At 41.8% G+C, this 25,973-nt stretch overlaps 1 protein-coding gene across 2 annotated transcripts in view; it reads left to right on the top strand.

The window, feature by feature from the left end:
• The window catches only part of Ube2e1 (ubiquitin conjugating enzyme E2 E1), a 46,338-nt gene that overhangs the window by 17,557 nt on the left and 2,808 nt on the right, over window positions 1–25,973 (top strand). The gene's annotated exons all lie outside the window — the stretch shown is intronic.

Below are 25,973 nucleotides of genomic sequence, written 5' to 3'. Positions count from 1 at the left end.
GCTAGGCCAAGGATTCAAACAACATGCGTCTGGGGGACATACTATTAACACCACTGCACCATACTTGCTATGCAGACCAGGCCGTCCTTGAACTCACAGAGGTGTATTTGCCTCTGCCTCCTCAGTGCTGGTATTAAAGGTGTGTGCCACCATGCCTGGCTTTTATTTGGGAGGGTAGGTGTATGCAGTGGGGGGAGGAAAGAGAGATTGTAGATGTTGGTTCTTCATCTCTATCATGATTGTTTGTTCTTGAACTCGGGTCAAACTCCGAATCCTAATTTATAAGGACAGATTATGAGTTATGCATGGTGCCACACTTGGGAGGTTGAGGCAGGAGGATTACCATAAGTTCCAGACCTGGCATAGCTATATAATTAGACCTGTCACAAAACAAAACAAAAAAGGGTGGCTCAGAGATGCTCTTGCAGTGAATGGGAGTGTGGTTGCCAAGTACCCAAACTGGGTGGCTCACAACCACCTGTGCCTGTAGCTTCAAGGGATCTGATACCCTCATCTGGCCTTTAGGGGTGCCCACCAACATATCTACATACCATACACACATAAAACTAAAAATTCTAAAAGCAAAAACACCCCCCAACTAACAGAATGCAGATAGTCTATAAATTTTTAAATATTTATTCATATATTTATTTTGTGTGTATGTTTGTCCTATCCGTACATCAGAAAAGGATATCCTGTGGGACTGCAGTTACAGATGGTTGTGAACTGCCATGTTGGTGCTAGGATTTGAACTTAGAGCCAGTACTCTCCAGCACACACACTCCCACTCCCCTTTGTGTTTGTTTTTGTTGTTGTTTTGTTTTGTTTAGCTTTTGTTTTTGAGGCAGGCCCTCACTTTGTAGCTCTGGCTGACCTGGAATTCACTACATAGACCAAGGCTGGCTTCAAACTCACAGAGATCTTCCCAGGAATTGGGATTAAAGGTGTGTACCACCAAGCTTCGTGTTTTATAAATACTTTTACTGACATTTCTTCATGTTACAGATCTGACTTTGTGCCTGTACTATCTAAAAACTTCAACAATAATTGAATACATGCTACCAAAACTTTGTGTCCCCACCTGTGGCAAGAAATACAGTACTCCCAGTGTCCTTAGCACAAGGGCTGAATGGAAGCAACTACTTTGTAAGGCATGTATGGCACTGAGTAACAGAACTAGTTCCAGGTCATCCCTGGTTCTGCTTGCCTGAGGTCCTGGCTGTCCCTGTTCCTAAGACAGCTGGAGTCCCGCAGTGGTAAAGAATCCAGCGGTTGTCCTTTTGCCTCTTCAGGGTAGAAACAGATGAGACTGGAGGAATGGACATGACCCATTTGGACCAGGGACTTTAGAGAACAGAAGACAGCTTGCCAGGATGCCCACCAATCCTACTACCATGGTTCCTTATGACTGGGGAGGATTTAACTGCACAGTGGGAAGCCTCAGTTCTAGAGTGGATGTGCAGGTGTGCATATGTGTACAGTCTGAACAGCACTCTGGGGTTTGAGTAGGACAGCTAGTTTATGTAGTGCTGGGGGACAAGCACAGCCTCATGTATATGCTAGGCAAGCACAAAACCAATTCTATCCTCAGTTGCAAAGCCTCAGACCTACAGGAGGTTGAAACTCATGTAAGAAGACAGTAGTGAAGTAGTTATCCTTCCGTTATCCTCATGTGTATTTGAAAATTCAGGTACTAACTGTTCAGTTATGGGCTATAGAAAATGACAGCATGAAATGTGATTGCAGTGCATCTTAGTAATGTTGCATTGATAGAAAATGACATTACTTGAAACTCTTCCAGAGGACCAGAGTTTAATTCCCACCACTCACATTGGTGGCTCACAGTACTCTAGCTCTTAAGTGATCTGGTGCCACTTCTAGCTTCTGCTGGTACCTCCACATATGTGGCATTCACACACACACACAAATACAAATAATAATAAAAAGAAATTGTTCTTTTTTTGTTGAATGTGGTGCTTTCCTTTGGAACAGGGTCACATGTAGCTGAGCTAGCCTTGAATTGCTGTGTACCAACAACAGCCTTTAACTAATTCTCCTGTCTCCTGCTGGGATTACAGATGTGTCACACTTTCCCAAGCAGGACTATTTTTTCCCTATTTTTCCCCCCCTCTCCTCTCTGATCTATTAAACAACTAAGGAAAGGACCATGTGAGAATTTTTTCAAATACACAGTATAGAAAGGTTGTATGTCAGTTCAGATTTCTAAGGGGGGGAAAGGCAAATGTAAACATAAGTGTTTATGATGGGCAATGGTGGAGTCTTTAATCCCAGTACTTGGGAAGCAGAGGCAGATGGGTTGCCTTGAGTTTGAGGCCAGCCTGGTCTACACAGTATGTTCCAGGACAGTCAGGGTTACTTAGGAAGCCCTGTCTCAGAAAACAAACAAACAAACATGAATATTTACTCTGAAACAACTGCAGTAATAACACAAAGAAAGCACACAGAATTGTGAAGGTTATAGCAAGTGATTTGAGTGTACATATTCCTAGGAGTTGCTTTATACAGAATGCAGAAGGCCTGATTTGTGATATTCTAGACAACCCAGGCACTTAAAAGTTACTTTAGCTTCATATTCTGTGTTGTGGGTGGGATTTAAAAATAGAAAAAAATAGTAAAATATTAAAAATAGAAAAAAATAGTAGCTGGATGTGATGGTACACACCTGTATCACAGTACTCTGGGAGGCAAAGCAGGCAGATCTCTGAGTTCAAGGACAGCCAGGGTTGTATAGAGACCCTATTTCAGAATAGACAAGCAAACAAACAAAAGAATAAACCTTAGTTGATGATAACATCAAACCTTAAGTTGTCATTCGCATTTTATAGAAGAGATGCTTTCAACAGTTCAGGGCTAACTCAGGTCCCTGGGCTCCTAAGTGGGAATGCTTGCAAATTTTGTCTTCACCCTTCAGACACTCAAGCCTTACCATTGTGCTCTATGTTGTGCTCTCAGTTTGTGGTTCTGAATTGTAAAACTCACTTGGAGTTGCTTTGTTTACTTTTACTCATACACAGAACTATAAATTTTAAGAGCCACTGAAGGGTGTTCATCAGTGGCCATACCCCTCCGGTATTCTCAAGTGTAGGGTTAGTTGTCACAGTGGTTTTCTATTTTCAAACAGGGTTCACCATGTAGCCCTGGCTGGCTTGGAGCACACTACGTAAACCAGACTGTCTTTGAACTCACAGTTCTGTCTGACTCTATATCCTTAGTGCTAGGGTTGAAGATAGCTACCACCATGGCCAGCGTCAGTCTTTTATTTAAAAGCCTAGCGTTTGGGACTGGTGCAATGCCTCAGTGGGCAACCTGAATAAAATCCCTGGAACCTCCATGGTAGAAGGAGAGACTCTGTTGGTGTTTGTTATCTAACTACCACATGTGTACCCCTCTCTACCCCATAAATAAGTAAATGTATAAAATTTAAGACATAGGAACTATCTCTTTAAAATTAAGTCTTCAAGGGCTGGGACCATAGCTAAGACTGTATATTATGAACAAGACCCTAGGTTAGATCACCCAGTACTCAGCAGGTACAGGCAGGAGGGTCAGGAAGCTCAAGGTCATCTTTGGTAACAGCAAGTTAGAGATCATTGTGGGTACATGAGACCCTGTCTTGGAAATAAAACTACATACTCAGAATTCCATATATAATATCCAAATACCCTTATTATTCCTAACCCATTTCACCTGCATGTACTCAGTCTACTCTCTATAATGGTCCCTCTGCCAACTTGTATCATTATCCTTTAGAGATAACATAAAAATAGTCCTTCACTAGGCCTGTGGTGTAGTAGACCCTGGGTTCAATACCAAAAAAGCATCAAGGTGATCTCACTCTATTGACACAGCCTGTCTGTGTTCTGTGACATGTTATGTGTACACACATATACAGTTTACACACATACATTTGTGCATGTGTGTATCTTGTATCACAGGTAGTTATGATTATTTATATTTGCCATTCTAAGAGGCTTTTTAAGGATGGGGTGTTGTGAGACAGGGTTTCACTATGTAGGCCTGCCTTGCCTGGATGGAACTTGCTATGTAGAGAGAACATCAGAGAACTGCCTACCTCTGCCTCCCAAGTGCTGGGATTAAAGATTTACACCCAAGTAGACCTAAGTTTTGTGGGTTGTTTTGCTTGTTTTTGTGGTTTTATTTTGTTTACATTTTTAATTAAAAAAATTAAACTATACTTACTTATTGTAGGAGGCTATGTAACGTGGTGGCAAGTGCCTTTAGGCATTAAGTCATCTTTCATGCCTCAAATCTGATTAGTTTTATTTCTTTAAAACAAAAACATTTTGGAACCGGGGTGAGGACGGGCTGGCCTGAAATCTGGACTATGGACCAGATTAGCCTTGAACTCACAAAGTTCTGCCTGCCCCACCCTCCTTAGTGCTTAGATGAAAAATATGTACCACTATGGTTTGGTTTGGTTTTTAAGTTTTTATTGTACCTAACATCTGGATATATCAAAGAAATTTGGAATGATTATGCAAACAAATTGGAGTAGTTATCATTTATTTAAATGTTCAAGTTGAAAATGATCAAAGCTTGGATCTAAAGTGATCAAAGCTTGGATCTTCAAATGTAGTCTTTTGTTGTTTAGAAGCTCTTTTAAAGATTTATTTACTATTTTAGTTTTATTTTAGTATGAGTGTTTTGCCTACTACATGTGTGTCTGCCTAGTTCCCGAGGAACCAGAAGAGGTATTGGATCCCCTGGAACAAGAGTTACAGATGATTATGAGCTGCTATTTTGGTGCTAAAAAGTGAATCTCAGTCTCACTATGCATGTAACTCTAGCTGTCCTGGAACTCAGTTTGTAAACCAGACTGGCCTTGAACTACCAGAGCTCTACCTGCCTCTGCCTCCCAAGTGCTGGGATTAAAGGCGTGTGCCACCACACAACATCTTGGACATTTTAAATACAGTTTTTGTTTGTTTAGTTTGTTTTGAGACAGTTTCACTCTTATAGCCTAGGCTATCCTTGAACTTGGGATCCTTCTGTTTCTACCCAAGTGCTAGGATTATAGACATATATTGCCATATTTGGCTTATAGTCCTGGTTTTTAAGAAAATAGTAATATTTTTAGGAAAATATTATCTAATTTGTAATCCTAAATTCTCCCAGTATTGAAGAGAACAGGAGACAGCGTCTGTTGTTTTCTTTCTGTCAGAAGTCCTGGTTTAGGTCACACAGAAACTGGAGGCGAGAAGGGGCAAGAGGCTAAGGAGGGAGGCTATAGACCTTGTGAGGACAGACAAGACTTTGGGACAGTGAAATAATGAGTCATGCTCTAGGCAAACAACCCATGCAACACTGTGCCCTCTGCACGAGATGAATCTATTCAGGGTTCCAACCCACAGGAGGGAGGCTTGGGCTCATACTCGAAGACCCTAAACAAACACAACAAAACTGAAGAGTGATTCTATGATAATGAGCCACAGGTGGCTCTCATCTAAAGACATTCCAAACAATATTTTGAATAGTGAAGCAAGTGTCAGCTTTATAAGTCCTCTATGAAACGCTCAAGTTTTCTGATGTAAAAATTTTGGCATCTTAAATCAACCTCAATTATTTCTAAACACAAAACAAAATATGTATAAAATGTAAGAAATTACTCTCCCTCTAGCTTTCCCAATACACCCCATTTCCAAAAACCTTTCTTTCCCATCTGCATAAGATTTACAGTGTCTACAGACTGCTGAGGAGGGCTTCTAGACACTCTGGGACTTTCTCAAATGCCATTCTAACTTGGTTGGACTAATTTTCTAAAAATGGGAGAACACAATTTACCTAAAATTAAAAAAAAAAAATCAGATTAAATTTACCACTGTAGTTACCTATCAAACACTTTGATTCAGCTAAGGTTCACAGTGCACACCTCATTTAGGTTGGAAAAAAGTAACATAAAACAACTTTCACAAAATATAAAATACCTCCATTGTACCCACTGCTAGAGAGATAAAGAAGTTGATGAAAATAAAAGTTAAGAAAAAATACATTGGATAATGGATACAAAGAAATGCATATGTATGTGAGTGTATGTGTGTGAGCGTGTGTAAAGTTAGTATGAAGACAACTCAACCACTTGTACACAGACATGCTGACTGATACAAGCGTTGCACACGTTATCACCAGTGATGTAACAGAGATGAGGCAAGAGATGGAAGTTACTGATATTATAATATGCAAAGGCTGAGATCCTCTGTCACCCTGTGGTCTCATTGGGGAACAGTTAAAGACTTCATGAACACCACTCTAAAGGGCTGCTTCCTTAGAAGCAGGTATATAACTCAAAGGAGTCCACATTTATCAATTCAGAGAAGTCCACTGGAGAATTAAAGGACCAGAAGCAATTTTGTTTTGTTTCTAAAAAGTCAATAACAAGGTCAATAACTTTGAACGTATTCTGTTGGTCAGAAATGTTTTCACAGGGTCTCTCTACAGTAGTAAGCCCATTTATGCCCAGAGATGCACACAGCAGCAGCTTTCTTTTCCTCCCTCTTTTCCTCCCACATTCTAGATCTCTCTGCTTTCTCAGTTCTCTTGCCCCTTCTCTCCTCCAGTTTCTGTGTGACCTAAACCAGGACTTCTGGCAGAAAGAAAACAACAGAAGCTGTCTCCTGTTCTCTTCAATACTAGGAGAATTTAGGATTACAAATTAGATAATATTTTCTTAGTATTTTCTTTTTGTGTTTCAGTGGAGTATTTTTATAAAGTGAAATTGGGAAAATTTCCTTTAACTGTATCAGCTATAATGTCCATAGCTTTCTAGGTGCCAGACAGTGTGTCTTTGCTAATGTGTAAACCCAGCCACAAGCTAGTCCAGCAGTTCTCAACCTATGGGATGTGACCCCTTGGGGGGGGTCGTCTCAGATATCCTGCATATCAGATATTTATAGTATGGTTCATAACAGTAGCAAAACTACAGTTATGATGTAGCAATGAAATGATTTCATGGAACTGCGCTGGAGTAAGCAGTTGTCAGACTTCCATTTCCTGGAAGCTCTAGAAATGAGATACACTTTCTCTTTTTGAAGTTATGGGGCTTATTTAACACTGGATTTGTTTTAGGGTTTGGTGATATTCCATGGATGGGGAAAAATACATAATTCACTTCTTCCTTTATAATTGAGGAAAAAATATAGGGAGTAAATAGTGAGTTGAATTTTTTTTTTTGTTTGTTTTTGTTTTTTTTTTTTTTTTTTTTTTTAGGTTTTACACAGCAAGCAAACTTTCTACCTTACCTGAAAGCATGTCTGACATTACAGTTCATGTCAGTGCAGTGGCCTCAGCCTGGGCTGCTGCTATTACACAGGATGCATTAATCAGAACAGGTCAAGGATCCTACCCCACTAGAATTGTATCTAGGGGAAGTTCACCATCTGCACTGAAACAAAACTCAGAAGCCAGGGTTAAGAGGCAAGGCACAGGCCAGAGAAGATGGCTCAGTGGGAAGTGAGCTTCCACCAAACCCTGTCTCCTGAGTCAGTTTGTTGAACCAACCCAAATGTTGAAATGAAAGAGCCAATTCTGCAAGTTGTTATCTAACTTCAGCTCAGGTGCACTCATACAAAGTAAATAAATAAAAATGTTCTTAGAGTAGTGGCACCTGCCCTTGAAATATCCTAAGTTGTTTGAAAGACATTCAATTTTAGAAACTTTTCCCTTGCTATGTATTTATTTGTTTGTTTATTAGTTTTTTGGGACAGAGTTTCTCTGTGTAGCCTTGGCTGTCCTGGACTCTGTAGACCAGGCTGGCCTTGAACTCAGAGGATCTGAGTCCTGCCTGTCTCTGCCTCCCAAGGACTGGGATTAGACGTGTGCCATCACAGCCTGGCCTGAAAAACTGGTGACTTGATGACATTAAATTTGGGGCTGTTGTTGTACAGTTAATGTACATAGATAAACATTGCAATAGAAACATTGTTTTCAAAACTGTAGCCCAATGTGTAAAGGCTTTATGGAAAGAGGGCTAACTTCATGGAGGTCTCAGCGATTTCTAATAACCTTTCAATTAGTGGTTTTGCTGCATACTTGTAGGGCATGTCAAGTTATGGTTTTAGGAAAAGAATTTAGCTTTTAAGAACCATATTATATCTTTTCCTTTCTGATTTTCCTTTCCTTTACCTTTTTCTGTCCTATTCCATCCTATGAACGAACTCTTCCCTTCCCTTCCCTTCCCTTCTTCCTACACAAGTGGGTATTTTTTTTTTTTTTAAGTAGGATCAAGACTCTTTGGATATAGGTTGAAAAGGCAAGAAATTGTAATATCATTAAGAGGCTCGTGAATAAATCTTTACATTTTGACTTTGTAACTGAAGTAGGGCAATCTAAAATTAGTAACCAGTGAATAAAATTAACTGTGTATCTGTGGAGTTTAGGAAATAAGCAGTCAGAGTGCTATATACATCTGTTCTTGTTTCCCCGTACTTTTCCGTACTATTTGTAAGCTTTCACCCTGATGCAGCCACCTTGAACACCAAAGCCTGGGAATTCACAGCAGGAAAGGCTGGGGTCTGCCTGTGTTGGAGTCTCAGTCTAGGGAAGGTATAGAGATTCTATTTAAAAAAATAAAAACAAAACCTCTGACTGTTCCATATAAACCTACATACTGTTTTGATGAAAAACAAACTTTAGTCCTTTTTCCAAAAGATGCCAGCTTTTCTTGGAAGTTCTAAAAATGAAAAGGGGCCTAGATTTAGTTGTATTCATCATTTTACAAATGAGAACACTGGAATCTAGAGAAGTGTGAGAGCTTCCGCTGTTGGCTCACAGCAGATGGTGTGGTTGGAATAGAACATGCTGCTGCTGGCTCTTCCCTCTGTTCCCAGGCAGGTGACAGGACCATAACACAAGCTGTCTCTGACAAGTTCTTTCACTGATCTGTAAATGACAGGTTATTAGTATTGGAGTCCAGTGCAGAAGACCCTGTAGTCACTTGTTTAGCACACTGATGAAGATGTCAAGTGCCTGCGGGAGAGATGGCTTAGCAATCAGGAGTGCTTGCTGCTTTTATAGAGGACCCTGAGTTCAGTTCCCAGCATCCATCTCAGGCAGCTCACAAGCCCCTGTAACATTCGCATGTGTGTGCACACATATATCTCAGTGTGGATACAGACTTGAAATAATTGGTCTGAGAAACTTAAGTTGAAAAACAGGTCTCATAACCAGGCAAGGTGGCACATGTCTGTGATCCAGCACTTAGGGAGGCAGAGGCAGAGGCAGAGGCAGGTGGATCTCTGAGTTTTGAGGATAGCCTGGTCTACAAAGTGAGTCCAAGACAGCCAAGTTACACAGAGAAACCCTGTCTCAGAAAGAAGAAGAAGAAGAAGAAGAAGAAGAAGAAGAAGAAGAAGAAACCAGTTCTCACTTTTATTTCAAAAATAATTCCTGAAATATCAGAAATTATACTTGAAAATCTTGTCAGACATGATCTGCTTTTATAAACACATGACTTCACTTAAATCCCTTTGTAATGCACGGGGTATCCCATGCCTTCCTCTGGCTTCCATGGCACTGGGCATGCAGGTCGTATCCAGGTGGATGGATGGATGGACAGATGGACAGATATACAGATAGATGAATGAACAAATAAATTCACATTGTAACTACAGGCACTCGGCATGCAGGTGGTATACAGACAAAACACCAGTGCACAACAAATACATACATACATACATACATACATATATAAATTCCTATTGTATCAGTTAAAATTTGTGAAAAAGTAGACTCATTCACCTTTTTGTCGTTGGGTGTTTCGCTTTGATTTTGGGTATGGTCTGTGCAGCCAGGGCTGGCGTCAGACACGCCGTGTGACAGGACACCTGGTGGTCCTCTTGCCTCTTCCTTTTCTTATTTATTTTTATACACTTATATTTTAGGGGTAGTGTCTCCCTTGGTAGCCCAGACTGGCCTGTGACTCAGAGCAATGTGCCTGCCTCTGCTTCTAGAGTGCTGGCATTCTAGGCCCCTCACTATTATGACCTGAATAGCAGCAGGCACTGAAGCTCATTTGGGGAGACTTGTCCTTCCTTCTCTCTACTTCTCAACAAAAGTGAGCCTTTCTAGTGCTCACAGCCACAACTACTCCACTTCCCTGTGACCCATCCTCTAAAGCAGGACTCTTCATTTTTTTTTTTTTCATTTACACAGCTCCTTTAGCAAAGATTTTTTTTTTTTTAAACAGAACCATGGGGTGTGTATATGTGTGTGTGTGTTATAAAATAAATATAAAAATCAAATATTTACTGAAAATAAATGATAAATTTATTTTAAAGCAATTTGATGACATTATATATAAAATTTTATCACGTCCTAAACACAAAGCAGACCTATATACTAACGAGCTGGATTTGCTGGTTCATTTTTAGATGAAGAATTCTATCTTCTCTGAGTGTTAGATTCTGTAGGACATAGAACACAGGCTGGTACTTCAATTTTATAGTCATAGTTGAAGAAGACTCAAGTATGTAATACAAAGTAGCAGAAAATATTTAAGACCATTTCAGAAATTGTCAGAAATTTTTTCCTGATCCCAAGTTAACAGTCATTAAACAGTTTTTATTTTTATTTTTTATGAAAGTCAGGTTAACAACTCAACAGCAGTTTTAAAAATCAAACACTGTGAAAAGAGAACACAGACAGCTGGGGCGTGGGGAAGTAAAAGCGGATCTTGAAGGATGGGGTGCATATGATCAAAACACAGTATGAAATTCTTGAAGAATTAAATAAATATTTTAAGAACTCAGACACTGTAGCACAAAGCAGAGATGTACTAATTTAATACTTACATGCTAAGGAATAATGGGAAAATATCAAAAGTCTTCCCCCCCCCCATTAACGTATTGTTTCTATTATAGCACAGGCTTTTTATGTACAATAGAAACTGCCACTCAGGACATACAATAGTCTTGGTCCCAGGCAAGGTGTATGAGGCAGTTTTAATTGGCGTTGTATGCCTGTCTGCATGCACAGTGCAAACTGCACACAGGATGTGCTCCAAGCAAAGGCTTCAGTGAGGGATGCCAATGCCTGAAATACCTTAGATTCATTATGTGTTTGAGTTTGAGTTAGTTTCTAGTCATTGTGTGTTTGGAAACCCTTTACTTTGACCTCGAGTGCAGTTAAGCAATCCCAAGTGTGTTGTGATGCATAACCTCGCATTTCCACCCTTGGTTACTGCTGTCTGTGAGCAGGCTCTAGCGTCCCTTTCCACTTTTTGAGTATTTGAATTGTGCTAGGTGTAGAATGGAAATGAGACTGATTTAGTCTACTCTTACTCACCTCCAAACACTCCTGGTTAACATTTCTTGTGTCAGGTTGAACCTAACCTTCTCTCTGCCCAGGGGAAGCCCGGTTGGTCCAGAAGGGAAATGTTTACTCCTTGGCCTACTTTTCATCTTTTTCTCAGACGATAATGTGCTTGTAGATGTCCTTTCATTCTCATTTAAATTCTTGCTTGTTTACCTCAAGAAGGGCTAAGAGAGGCATGAACCCCACCCCATCCTTCATCTGAGTATGTGCCTCTTGATCCACTGGATTACCTGGCCCAGCTTCCTGGCTTCAATGTCAAGTATTCATAACTTCCTGGGATTACAGGTTCCTCACTGCAGACGCTACCCCAGGTGAAGCTTCTACCTCTGGCAATAGGAGTTCGTGTATGGAGGTTTGGGATATAAAGGGTTGGATCTAGCCCTCACCAGTTAATACCTGAGTGGCTGTAGGTAGGGTAAGATTACTTGCCTGAAGGCCACTAGCCTCTGATTCTTTGATGCAAAATGGGAGAAAAATTTCTCCAGAGTGGTATTTTAAAGAATCTGGTGTGGCTTTGTTTTATCTAAAATCTTCCTGGCTCTTTAAAGGCCCTTCATGATTTACCTTCACGGTCAGACTGCTTTTGTGCCTAGCACAGAACTGACCAGATCCTAAGGTCTAAGTGGGTAATTTGTAAATAACGAGCGTGTTGCACTATTGTAAACACGTGAGGATATACTTTATAGTTGCTGCTCTGGGCCTTGCAGTCTTGTGTGGAAAGACCACCGAACTTCCCTGCAGAACCATGTCTGTGGATGCCATTTGCCTTAGATGTAGGCTTGTTGTAGCTGGTATCAATGTTGTGGAGTGGCCAGAGGACAGAGGCTTGTGCTCATAGCTAGCTGCTCTGGCTGGCTGGAGATGAACATTCTGTTCCCTGTTCGGGTTTCTGCGGACTGGGTCCTAGTGCTGCAGCTGCTCCTCCAGTGCTGGCAGCCACACCCCATGGCAGATGTCTTGCCAAGAAAGTCTTCAGTGCTCTAATTTTATCACTTTAGCAATGTCTTGCCTGGTAGCCCTCCCATGTCCTCTAGTGGTCATTGTCAGCGTAAATACCCACTAACAAAACATCGACGTGGCAAATGCCTTCAGTTACCTGTGTTGGGAGAGAAACTGCAGGTTAGTGACCATCCTCACAGTGTCTGTGTAGCACTGTAATGCTATAGGTCTGTTTGTGAGTCTTAGACGTGTGAGCTCTAGCTCTTTAAAGAACAACCCAACCAAGGTGCTAAAAAAAATTCACTTGAAGTATTCTTTTTGTTTCCTCAAGATTTACTTGCTCCTTATAAGCATAAACTTAAATGGAGTTGTATGTGATGTAAAGTTCAGGTGTCATCCACAGTCACTTAGTGTTTGAGAAAGGAACTGACCCTGATTCTTGCCATTTTAACTTAATTGGCCAGCATGCCCCTGGAGATTCACTTGTCTCTGCCCTACATTGCTGGGGTGTTTTGTGTACATCACCATGTCTGGCTTCCTGAATGCTGGCCATTCAAACTCAAGTCTGCATACATGGTAAACACTTTATTCACTGAGTCAATTCCCCAGCATGTTGTTTGATTTGTGGAATGTTTTGTTTTATTTGAGGTCACCTTCTCTCGCACTTTGTAACTCAGGCTGGCTTTCAACTTGGCAGTGCTTTTCCTGAGATTACAAGAATGCAGCACCACATCAAACTGAAGGGGTTTTCTTATCACAGTAACTGTCATGCCTCTGTTTATCCTTTATGGAACATTCTTCCAGTTTTTTCTTGCACCTTCTTTTGGAGCGTTTGCTTTTTTAAAGGATCTCAGCAACTTTTCCTGGAGCTTTGAAACTTAATTTACTTAATTTTCAAAGAGGTGGGGAGGGGGTGCTTTTTTGTCTTGAAGTTTCCTTTTCTCTACCATTTTCATTAGCTGTTGTTGGGCACCTTCTAGTTTGGTCATCAAATTATATTGTAGAGAGGCACTGTACTCCTTGGTTGTCTAATGCAGAAGTAATGCCTATAATGAGAGCTTCATCTAGTTTGCTCATACTTTCCAAAAGAGACTCTGGAGAGAGAGTTGAGTCAAGGAAGGAACCTGGGGGTCGTATTGTCCAGCATGCTTAAGCTCCTGCTCAGCACAGCACATCTGCCTCATCCATATTAATGACCCTGGTGTAGAGTGTGTGTGCGCGCCATGCGTTCCCAGATGACTCTCCACAGAATCTCTTTCTCTTGAACCCAGGGCTCTCTGATCCAGCTTGTATAGCTTACTAGCTTACTTCAGGATTCCTGTCTCTACCTCCTAAATGCTGACCTTACAGGGCCTGGCATTTACATGGATACCAGGGATCTGAACTTAAGTTTTCATGCTTGCAAGATAAGTGCTTTTACCCATTGAGCCATCTCTCCAGCCTGCATTAGTTTTATTTAAGAAATTTTAATAACAGATCACAAAATAATCCTTTGGTTAATCTTGATGTGAAATTGCTTAAGCAAGCTGGGGAAAGCTGACATGTTATTAACAATGTTAGGGGTAAGCCCCAAAGCCAGGTCACCATTGCAATCTTGCTGTGTGAGGTCACTGTAGGCAGAAAGCTAGGCTTGCTGAGCCTGAAATGACTGCCTGACTTTACAAAAACATAGCTTATTTTTAACTGGGTGATAGAATTAAGGGTAATTAATGTAATATTTTTTCAGGGGCCAATAAGATGCCTTAGTATTCATCTCTTATACACACACACACAGGCGTGCATAATTTTTTTCTGTATAATTGTACAAGTTCTCAATTTTTAAATATATTTTGCTTTCACTTGAAAACAGAAGCACCCGTGATTTACACTGCCATCCATGCCTTTCCCTTTCCCATGCCAGCAGCTACTTTCACCCTTGTCTTCTGCCCTAGTAACACAAGTGGTCCGGCAACCCTGTACCCCTTCCTGCACATCCCTTAATATGGGGAACTCCAACTTGTATCACTAGTCCCAGCCATCCCCTCTGAGAGTCCTTGCTTGATCCCATCCCTAACAAGGGACCTGGACTCCTCAACTCTATTCCAACCACTCCAAACAGCTCTATCAATCACAGTCCTGATCCATACGTCTTGCAGCAATATGCTCCCTGGTGAGTGTACCATCCTCTCCTACACCCCCCCCCCCCCATCAGTCTCTAGATGTAACCCAGATCTGTAGATTAGCCCTGTTCACACTATCACTAACCTCCAGGCTTGGACCAGGATGCCTATCGAATGCAGCAGCCAAGCCTGCTGTGTCCACCTGACTTCATCCCACCCATACCCTGTCAACCTTCAGACCCAACTTGTCTTGCATATCTTGAGTGCTTTGTCATTCTGCTGTGTCCATTTCCAACAAAGAACTAACAAAAGGAGTATGCATGTCCAGGTTTAACTATAAATACAAACAATGAACTTAGAATAAATGCCTGAGCAGTGCCCAGGAAAACCAAAACAAGGCTAGGGAAAATGATTAAGACAATCTAGGATTTGAAAACCAAATTCAATAAAAACATAGAAGGCCCTTTGTGTGCAACATACAACCTTTCCACTCAGCAGGGTCCTGCCCATCTTGTGCTGGGGTCTCACAGTCAACTAGCAATTTGCCCAAATAATTCTCAAACTCCAGACCCCATGAGCCCTGCTTAGTTGATTCTGTGGGCCATGTTCTCCTGGAGTCCAGTCCTCTGGTTCGTATAATCCTCCTTCCTTTCCCTCTTCCCCAGCTCCACCTAGTGTTTGGCTGTGGGTCTCTGCATCTGGCCCATCAGCTGCTGAGCTGCTGGGTGAAGCCTCTCTGATGATGATGATTGGGCTGAGCTCCTGTCTGGAGTTCTGATGGCAGGCATGGCCTCTGGTAGAGGAAGGATACCTGCTGTGGTCCAGAAACATAAAAACTTTTTAAAAAAATTTAATGTGCATTGGTATTTTGCCTGCATGTATATCTGTGTAAGGGTTTCACAGAGCTTGGAGTTAGACGATTGTGATCTGCCATGTAGGTGCTGGGAATTGAACCAGATCCTCTGGAAGAGCAGATCCTCTTAACCATGGAGCCATCTCTCAGCCCCTCAGAAACATAACTTTTAACCCCATAAGTGGATGTCCTTGTTTTTAAAATGGCTGTATTGTTACTTTTGCTGGTGTGTAGAGTTTGGTAGACGTCAAAAGAATTCAATGTTAAGAAAATAAACTCTTGAAAATTATTTTTCCAAAAATATTAGGGCACTGTTTTTCCTTTGCTTTATTTTGGTTTTGAAATGGTATTTTAAACACAAATATTAGACCACAACAAACTAGTAAATTCTAGAGGACTGAATTCAAACTTAATTTATTTTTATTTGGAGATGTAGTTTTTGTGTTCAGTTTTGTCTAGTGGTTTTATCTATTTAATTGAGCATCGATTGACAATTGGTGTTGTTGCATTTGAGCAAAACAGAGCAACTCCCCCCCTCTCGTAAGCTTGCCTTTGATTTACCTTGTTGTAGCATTTGAGCTGGAGCTCAGCTCCCTGGCAGCATAATAGAAGGAAACAAATATCACACGAGCTGAGGGGGAGAACTCTTGATGTAAATGTCGGGAGGGACTTTCACTTTTCATAGGTCCCAAGTCTTCCCTTTACTGTGACCACTGAGCCACAGAAGACTTTAGCTGTGGACAGGTTTAGGAGCCATAGGATAGACATGCTTGCTGATGCTGCACCTAGTGACTAGAGTTCAATCCCTAGGATCCACAGCATGGAGGGAGAAAGCCAGCATCTACAAAGAGAGAGGTAAATTGAGAATGATAGGAGCTATACACATCCTATGATATAATAGGATATTATCCTATGATAATTTATAGTCTTACCCATGATGACATGCAGACTGATTTATTTCTAATCTGAAAATGTAAAATACTCCAAAATTTTGAGTGTAGACAGGATACTTGAAGTAGAATTTCCACACTGACCTCAAGTGACATCAAAACACAAACACACTAAAAAAGAATCATAATCAGTATGTAAGATCTATATGAAACCTAAACAAATCTCATGTTTAAGTTTGGATCCCTTCCCAGTATGTTTCATTTTACACACACATGCACACACACACACAAAGATTGATTGGTTGGTTGGTTGGTTGATTTGTAAATCTCCCCAGTTCTGAAATCTACGTCTGGGTCTAGGCATTTCAGATAAGTCAGTGGGTCGCCACTGAAAACATATTGGACCTAAGAAACAGGAGTGAATGGGACTTAGATCTGAGCTGCCTGTCTTCTGGGAAAAGATAGAGCATTTGAAGTGGTGATGAGTAGCCCCTGACCTCCTGAGCCCTAACACTGGCTCTTCAACCAGCGCACACTCATCTTGAGGAACATCAAATCTTTTTTTTTTTTTTTTTTTTTTTTTAGATTTATTTATTTATTATTTATACAGTATTCTGCCTGTATGTGTGCCTGCAGGCCAGAAGAGGGCACCAGATTTCATTATAGATGGTTATGAGCCACCATGTGGTTGCTGGGAATTGAACTTCGGGCGTTTAGGATGAACAGCGGGTGCTCTTAACTTCAGGCATTTTCCAGCCTCCAATACTAGCTTTCTTTCACCTCTTTATTAGTGGACAATTTGATCCTGTCATTTCACTTCTTGTTTAAATTTTTAGTGTGCAAACATTCTAGAAGAAATGTGTGGTCATTGCTGTCTAATCATTTGTGCCTGGGTAAACGTCCTTCATCTTATCTTCCAGGTATAGCCACTACTGAGTTTGGCTGCACTGTGTGTCTTATAAGGATGAGATTGCTTGTGTACTTCTTTGAAACGGTTGTTTTTATTTTGCTTTGTTTTTTAAAGTAATACATTGTGTACTCTTCTTGTTTACTCTGCTTATCTCATTCCATTATAAGCCACATTTTACACATACATACTACTATATGGTTGTCTCCTGTCCATAGTTTAACTTAGGGAGAGGGTCAGTGAAGTGCTTGTCTTTACTGGTCTATGGGGGGGGGGAAGCCATTCTACTATAGAAAAGATTACTGTGTTATTAATTTACATTTCTATGGGACTAGTTAAGATTGAGAATTTATTAGTTACAGGGGCTTCCTGTTTTTGTGAAATGCCTGAGCACTTTTTTTTTCATTGTTACTAAATTTTAATAGTTAAGTCATCAATGTTGTATATTGCAAATTTATTTTTTTGTCCTTCTTAGTTTGGTTTCTATTGCTATGATAAAACCCATGGCTGAAAGCAGCTTGGGAAGAAAATATTTATTTCAGTTTATAGTTACAGTCCATCCTTGAGGAAGCCAAGGCAGGGGCTTGTAGCAGAAACCATGGAGGACCACTGCCTACTGGCTTTCTAGCTCCCCTTTTCATACAGCTCAGGCCAACCTGCCCATGGGTGTACCTCCCACAGTTGGCTGGGCTCTCCTACATCAAAGCAATCAAAAAAATACCCATAGACTGCCTGTAGTTGAGGTAATTTCTCAGCTGAGATCCCAGTTCCCTGGTGTGTTAGGGGACAGCTGTTGCCAACTATGATATTTCCCCTCCACCACTTCTTCCTACAGTTTCTGTTCAGTGTCCTGGGTAACTTTAACATCAGTGCTAGATTCATTTTGGTCGAAAGAGCTATCAGCTATTTACTGTTACATAACAGAACCCCTGAACAGCACTGGTTATTACTGTAACCTTCATCAGAGCTGGAGTCTGACTAGGACATGGTTCACTTGGGCTCTGATAATAGTTAGGGGCTGGCTAAGCTCTCTTCCCCACACCCATAGCTAGGCTGGGAAGAAAACAGCTCCAGCAGGCATGTCTATATACTTGCTATGTGATTCCCATTCTCTGGGTGACCTCTCCAATGAGTAAGCCTGAGGGTGGCCAGCCTTTTGGAGGAGGTAGTAAGTTTTCAAGACACATAAAAAGAGGCATTGCACATGCAGCAGAGAAATAATCTCTCCTAATATATTCATTATTTGTATTTATATGTGTGTGCGTGGACCGTGTTTGAAGGCATGGCGTTACAGGCAGTTGTCTCAGTGTAGATGAAGGGAAGGGAGCTTGCATCCTTTGTAAGAGCAGCAAGTGCTCTTAGGCACTGAGCTGTCTCTCCAGCCTGCATTTTTTTTTGTTTGTTTGTTTTAAAGAAAGAAACAAAAGGACACAGTTGGCTGGGAAATCGTACTTTATAGACATATATAAATCTCACCAGCTATGTGAAAAAGAAGTTGAAGAGTTTTCAAAGCATGCAGTTGTTACGTGGGACCTTTGGGACAAGCAGTCTGGACTCAGCTCTAGGACAAGTGAAGGCTGTTGCCTCCGTAGGCAAGATGAGAGGGGCTTCTCTCACACCACAAACTGTAAAACTGCCCAGTTACATTTCTTCTAGGTCCTAGAATCTGCTTGTTGTTGCGTTTTTGTTTGTTTGTTTTGTTTTGTTTTGTTTTGTTTTGAGGTCCATGTTCCACTATGTAGCACCAGCTGGCCTGGAATTTGCTGTGTAGAACAGGCTCAAGCTCACAGAAATCCGATTTCCTCTGCCTCCCAGATGCTGGGATTAAATCTGTGTGCCACCATTCTGGGGATTGTGAATGTGAGGCCCTTGAAAATGTGAGGTAGGGTGCTGTACCTCTGAGCTATATCCCAAGTCCTTGGGTTTTGAACAGGACTCACTGTATTGCTCAGACTGGCCTAAATTTGAGATAAAGCATCATTCATGCCTGACTTCTGAGTGCAGGAATTACAGTTGTTACCACCATGTTTGATGCCCAGTTATTTTAGCTAATTTCACTAATGTTTAAAATAATTTACTTAGTGGCTTCTCGAATGTTTTGGTTTCAGGAGCCCAGTAGAGGCTGACAAACGCTAGATATGGTGGCTCATGACTACACTGGAATTCCAGGCCAGTCTGGGTCATACAGCAATATTTTGTCTTTGGCAAAAGAAGTCTGGAGCATCATGGTAGAGTGACCAAGTCCCAGGGTTCGACCTGTAGTACCACCAAAATAAATATCCTATCACACTGTTAGACCATCCCATTAGACCCAGTAACATGATTGTATGGCTAGTAATTATGGAGTTTTTGCTAGATTCCAAATTAAAACAAACATTAAAAATCTAATTTTAAACTAACAATTAATATAAACAGCATTTTGAACGAAAATAGCAATTTTCCAAAATTAAAAAACCTTAGAGGAGTGGCACTGTTTTCCATATTTGTGAGTTGCTTTAATGTCTAGCATAATAGAAGACAGCTGGGATTTCATCTGCTCAGCCCTCTCCAGCACAGCTGCAGCCTCTGGAAATCCCTTGAAGTACCAAGTGAAAACGGCAGATAGTATTTTGTATTTGTGAAAAGTCTTGACCTTATGGGTTTCCTGAATGGGCTCATAGGAGCTCTGCTTGGCCTTTCTTTCCCTGGCCATATAAATACCAGCTGTTTCTGAAAGCAAGTCTGTCCTCCAAAGAAATTGGAATGAGTTCTGGATTGAGGAGTGTTAACATGCATCTTTATGGCCTCTGAGGAGGATGGTGTGCTGGTTGGAGGGAAGGCCGTTTGTCAGTTTTTGCAACCTCAAGCTCCCTAGGGAATGCCGATTCTTTGCTTTTATGGAGTAGCAATCAGATCACGAAGTCCAGAAATTGCTTGGTGTCTGTTCTGAAACATCTTAGCTCACTTGGACTCCTGTGCCCTTTTCTCCACTCTTACTTCCTGCTAATGTCTATCTGCCTGCTTCTAGTACAGCTCTCGCTGTTCTCTCTTCCCAATCCCATGACCTCATTTGTTGTTGCTGCTGTCGTTCTGTAAGCAAGAGAGAAGAGATAACCAAGTCTCTAGAATTATACCTAAAATAACCGGGTACAGTGACCGCACCTGTAGTCTCAGCGCTCAGAGGTGAAAGGGGAAAGTAAATTGGGACCAGCCTGGGCTGAATGAAACCCTGCGTCAAAGATAAAACCTGAAGAATTATGCCAAAAATAGGGCTTTGTGTGTCTGAAGCAAAGGTGCTCTTTTTTAATAAAATTTTAAAGTTGATAACTTTATTTATTTATATGGTCTTTTATTAGTATTATTATTTACAGTTTTTCACTTTGCATCCCAGTTGTAGCCCCCTCCCTCATCTCCTCCCGGTCCCTCCTTCCCTCCCTGTTCCTCCCTTATCTCTCTTCCCTACTGCACTGATAGGGGAGGTCCTCTTCCCCTACTGTCTGACCGTAGCCTATCAGGTCCCACCAGGACTGCCTGGATCTTCTTCCTTCCTATGTGCGCTGGCTAAGTCAACCCACTAGGGAGAAGCAATCAAGGAAAAGGCAACTGAGTTCATGTCAGAGACTGTTTCCTCTTACTAGGGAACCCACATGCAGACTGAGCTGTCTTTTGGGCTACATCAGAGCCGGGGGCTCTATGGCCTCTCTATGTATGGTCTTTGGTTGAGGCATGAAATACAGTTTTTAAAAATGGGTGTAACCTTCACTCTGCTTCAGGGGTTCTCATTTGAAAACCAGGGTGTAACTGGCCTGACTGTTGGCTTAGAAGAGCTCCAGAGTAGCTGGAGGAAAGAAGGAAGGAGGACTCACAAAAATGATTTTAAAACAAAAGCTTAAATTTTTGTGGAAAAATTATTTTATATTTGAAAATTCCAGAGAACACATCAGATTCTACTAGGACTACTCTAAAAATGGGGTTTTGTTGTTGTTTTCAACAGTTTATTTTTAGGCTTGTGATTTAATGACTTGAATGCATCTGGGCTGTTTAAATTTTCTTAAGCCACATGTGTTGGGCAGAAGTTACTGCCAGTGGCAGTTTCGGGAACTGTAGTCAGCAGTGTATCATTAATGAGGTGAGCATGGGGCATGTAGTTGGGGCCACAAGAAAAGCTGCCAGTGGGCAGAGTTCCATTATGACTGAGTGAAGATGGCTGGTTGGCAATCAACAGACTTTGCTTCATTGGCAGAATTGTTTGAGTATTATTAGCCGGCCGTGGTGGTGTATGCCCGTGATCCCAAAACTCTGAGAGGTAGAGGCAAGTGGATCGCTGTGAGTTCGAAGCCAGCATGGTCTACAAAGTTAGTCCAGAACAGCCAAGTCTACACAGAGAAATCCTGTCTCAAAGGAATAAAAAAAGTTTTATTATTATACTTTCATTTTGAACTATATGTTGGTTGCAAGGAAACTCTAAATGTCTGTTTAAGAAAATCTGAAAGTGGAGCTGGAGGAGTGGCTCCTTAAGAGCACTTGCTGCTCTTCCAGAAGAGTTCAGTTTGTACTACTCAGGTGCTTTACAACCACCCTATGACTGCAGCTCCAGAAGATCACACACCCCTTTAGCTTCCACTGGCACCAGCACACATGTACACATAAATAAATGCTAAATCTTTTTTTAGTGAAAATGTTGGAAGGCATATTCCTGGGGCCAGGGAACTGGCTCAGTTTATAAAGTGCTAGCTAGCCTCACAGCATGAGGAACTGACTTTGATCCCCAGAACCCATGGAAAAGTGCTGAGCATGATGATGAGGTGGAAACAGGTGGCTTTGTGGGCCTTGTTAGTTCCAGCATAGAAAGCTGGTAGAGCAGCACACGTGTGTACCCAGCACTTGAGGGCGGTACAAGCTCTCAAGGTTCAGTAAGAGACCCTATCTCAAAAACAGACAACTGAGGAAGACCCACAACACTGACCTCCACACGCACCCCACCTTATCTGTTAAACTTGAGGTGACCTAATTAAAGTAAGTGCGCTTTCAAAGGCACACAGGGTAGACTCAAGTACTGTGCTCCATTTCTCAGGTCAGAACCTCACATACTGTAACCATTCATAGTGAGAGTTGAGTTTCTTACCATGGAAACCAGAGCATTTCCTGCTAATGCAAGAGACAGTGCCAGGGTATGACACTTCACTCTCAACTCATGGGGAGATGACCCAGGAGAATCTTGAGGTCAGAGTCAGCCTGTATTTTGCAATGACTTGGAGCTACCTAGGGTCTCCACAGGAGCAGAGGCCAAAGGCTAGTAGATGGATACTTACCTTACTTGCGTATGAACCTGCTCAGCCGTTGGAGCAGATGCATGGGTAGCTGGGTGTGATGATGCATACCTGTCATGCCAGCACTTGGAGACGTTGGCAGGAGAATCACCAGGGAGTGTGAGGTCAGCCTAGACAACACTGTTTCACAAGGAGACAGGGCTGGAGGGAGGCTGTGAATAGACCTTTTCCTTGAGCAACTTCAGATATATGGCCTACCTTTATTCTTTGTTTTTTGAAGTATAGCAGAATTGTTAACACAGCCTTTTCTTTGTAACCTGTTTCTATTGAGTCCCTGGATTTGTAACTCTCTCTACACCTTTTTCTAAACTTATAAAAATCCCAGTCTTGATTGGGATTTCTAATTGTGTCACGAGTGGTAAGCTATGGGTCCAGGCTCAGCTTCCAGTGACTTGCACTTGTTGTCCATGTACAAAGCACCTATTGGAGAGGAAGCGGAGGCATCTCCTTGTGTACTCTAGGGTGTCCTTTACATACACTGAACTCCACATTGTCTGCCAAGGACGCTAAGGAACCTTTAGCTCCATGCTTTGTTTAGATACTGAGTGAAGTTAAGAATTGTCACTTGCTGAATACAGTCTGCATATTGCTAAACCTTTGTTTTCAAGAAGCCATGTTACTTTCAGGGTACTGGCCCTCTTTTTTGTTTCTGGGTTCGCTTCTTAGCACTGTCAAGTTAGATATTTTAAAACAAATAGCTCCATGGTTACTTTCTGGGGTTTTGCTTGTTTTTAAGTTACAGTGTTGAGTATGATGGTCCATGACTTTAATTCTAGCACTGTGGACGCAGAGATAAATGGATCTTGAATTCAAGGACAGCCTGGTCCACATGTGTGTGGAAAGTTTGTTCTGTCCACCAAGAGGGTTCTGTGGATTGAACATAGGTCAGGCTTGGCAGCAAGCACCTTTACCGGCTAAACCATCTTGCCAGCCTGACAATGAATATTTTTAGATGGCAATTTGGAATAATGTTGATAGAACTTTAGAAGCCTTACCTTTCCTCTGTCAGTCTCGGACACGAGAAATATGAGACCTAAGTGTTAGCAGTTTAGTGTGGTGAGGAACCATTTCCTAGTTTCCATATAGCTGGCTTGTTGCACTGACCTTGTGTGGGAGGTAAAGAGCTAGTGTTGTGGTGAAGTCTAGTTTAGAAAGACACTAAGCTCATGAGAAATGATGTCCACCTTCTAGACCTAACCGTCCCCATGGGCCCAGCCTCCCAGTTGCCATCCCACAGGCGGTCAAGTAGGGGACACAAAACATCTTGTTACCAGAGGGGTCACAGCATGTTCCTAGGAGAGGACTGGTTAAGATTTTTGTTGGAAATTGGGCATGGTGGGGCACACCTGTAATCCCAGCACTCAGAGAGGCAGGTGGATCTTTATGAGTTCAAGGCCAGGCTGGTCTACAAAGTGAGTCCAGGACAGCCAAGGCTATACAGAGAAACCCTGTCTTGGGGAAAAAAAAATATCTTCGATGGAGGCTGGAGAGATAGATAGCTCAGCAGTTAAGAGCACTTGATTCTCTTCCAGAGGATCCCAGTCAGTTTCTAGCACCTATGTCAAGCAGCTCATAGCCATCTGTAATTCTAGCTCCAGAGGAGCCCATGTCCTCTTCTAACCTCTACAGGCAGGTAGGAGATAGGCCTGCCGTACCACAAGTGTGTACACACTCAGAGACATGCAGACATAAATAGAAATAAATCACTTTTTAAGTCTTTCCCTGCAGCCCACCTTGTGAAAATTGTGTCGGTTCTGTGTACAAATACGAATCCACTTCTTTAACAAAAGAATGACTTTATGCTCTATCTAATCGAAAACAAGTCTCCAGCCCAGGCTAGCCTCCTCTCAGCCTAAATAGGGTTACAGTCCACCACCCCTGGCTACGAGTCCTTGGGGACGCCCATCACTAAAAGGTTTTAAAGGCTGTATTGTCTGAGCCAGCTATCACTGATGGTGGCCATCACCTCAGGTGAGCCTGTGAGCCAGTCTCGGTTTCCCTAGCTTCTCCTAATTCCTGGGTGCTGCTGAGTCTGACAACAGTTCGAACTATCTTAGCAGCTTGCTTGGGGGTCACACGGTATTTAGGTCTGTGTCAGAGCTCTTGAGAGCTCTTGCTGCACATGGCCATCCCAGTTTGGTGAAGCCCAGCTTGTTCTCTTTTCTAGGTACACTCTCTTCCTGTTTTATCTTCTTCCTTCTCTCACCCTAACTTTCAATCTGAAAGAGAGGAAAATATGTGGTTAGGTTTAAGAAAATAAAGTCACGGTGGCCTTTTATTTCCTCTTCTTCCCACTTCATCTTTGTTCTCTCATCTGGAAGAATCAAACCTGCTTTGAATCAGTTAATGTAAAGGTTTTTGAAAACAGTTTTTCTTGTTCAGCTCCCAAACAATGGCCATTTAGCACAGTTCGTGAGCATTCAGTGTTTGAGCAAATTTCATGTATTATTAAAAAGAGCAGCGTAGCAGTTTTGCGCCAGGTGGTGGTGGTGGTGACACATGCCTTTGATTCCAGCTCAGGAGGCAGAGGCAGGTGGATCTCTGAGTTCAAGGCCTGCCTAGTCTACAGAGTTCCAGGACAGCCAGGGCTACACAGAGAAACCTTGTCTTTGACAGGGAAGGGCGGGAATACTTTTGTCCGTTCGATTGATATTTGCCTGCATGCAAAGCAGACCATTTCCCAACTCTTGTCTTTGCCACAGTATTTTCCTTACTGATAGGAGCATGCAGGTCTTAGGCAGGTCTTCATAGGTCTTAGAATTGGTAAGACTAAAAATGGTAAGCTTTTACCACTTTTGTTAAGGTACTTGAATACAGAACACTCTGGAAGCCAATGCCATGTTTTAGAAGATGCTGTAGCCAAATGAGGGTATAACCAAGTATATTTAACAAGAATAGGGTTTGGTTTAACATTGAAGTGAAAACTGATTACATACTTGACATTCCCTCTCTCACTCATTAACTTATAAGGTAAAAAATATAGTCACCAAGTTGGAATTACAGATGAACCAGCATTTGTGGGAACTGAGTCAGGAGAATTATGACTTCCACACTCTGTCTCAGAGGACGAGTGAAGCAACATAGAAGTCTATTAGCTAAAGTCTTAGAGAGGACGAGTGAAGCAACATAGAAATCTATTAGCTAGGGGCATGGTGGAGATGAGGGAGGGAGGGAGGGACTGGGAGGGAATGAGGGATCGGGAAAAAGAAAAAGAAAAAAAAGAAATCTATTAGCTAACGTCTTAGTGTATGTGTGTGTGCACGGATTTGCATGTGTGCACACATTTGCATGTGTACACGTTGTATGTCTTTATCTCAGTCTGGAGTTCACCAGCCCTGCCAGAGTCCAAACTCTGCCAAGCACTTTAGCTAGGACCAAGATTATGGAGATAGAGCACAAGGGTGAGTCAGTCTGTGGGTCAGAAAATTAGACTCATGCTACTTAAAATGGTTACAAGAGATGATATAACTGAGAAAACTTGTCACTGAGTGAAAAATGAGGACATGATCATTCCTAGGTATGGTTGAGGAGGTTTTATTGTAAGTAAAAGCAGGAGACATCTGGATGAGTCCAGACTGAACAGGGCCATTGGGGGTGGGGATAAAGAGACGAGAGAGGGGAGCAAGC

This window comes from Meriones unguiculatus, chromosome 9 (assembly GCF_030254825.1).
Source record: "Meriones unguiculatus strain TT.TT164.6M chromosome 9, Bangor_MerUng_6.1, whole genome shotgun sequence".
Lineage (NCBI taxonomy): Eukaryota > Metazoa > Chordata > Mammalia > Rodentia > Muridae > Meriones > Meriones unguiculatus.
The sequence above is the reverse complement of the archived record's forward strand: the minus strand, read 5'-3'. Positions and strand labels throughout refer to the sequence as shown.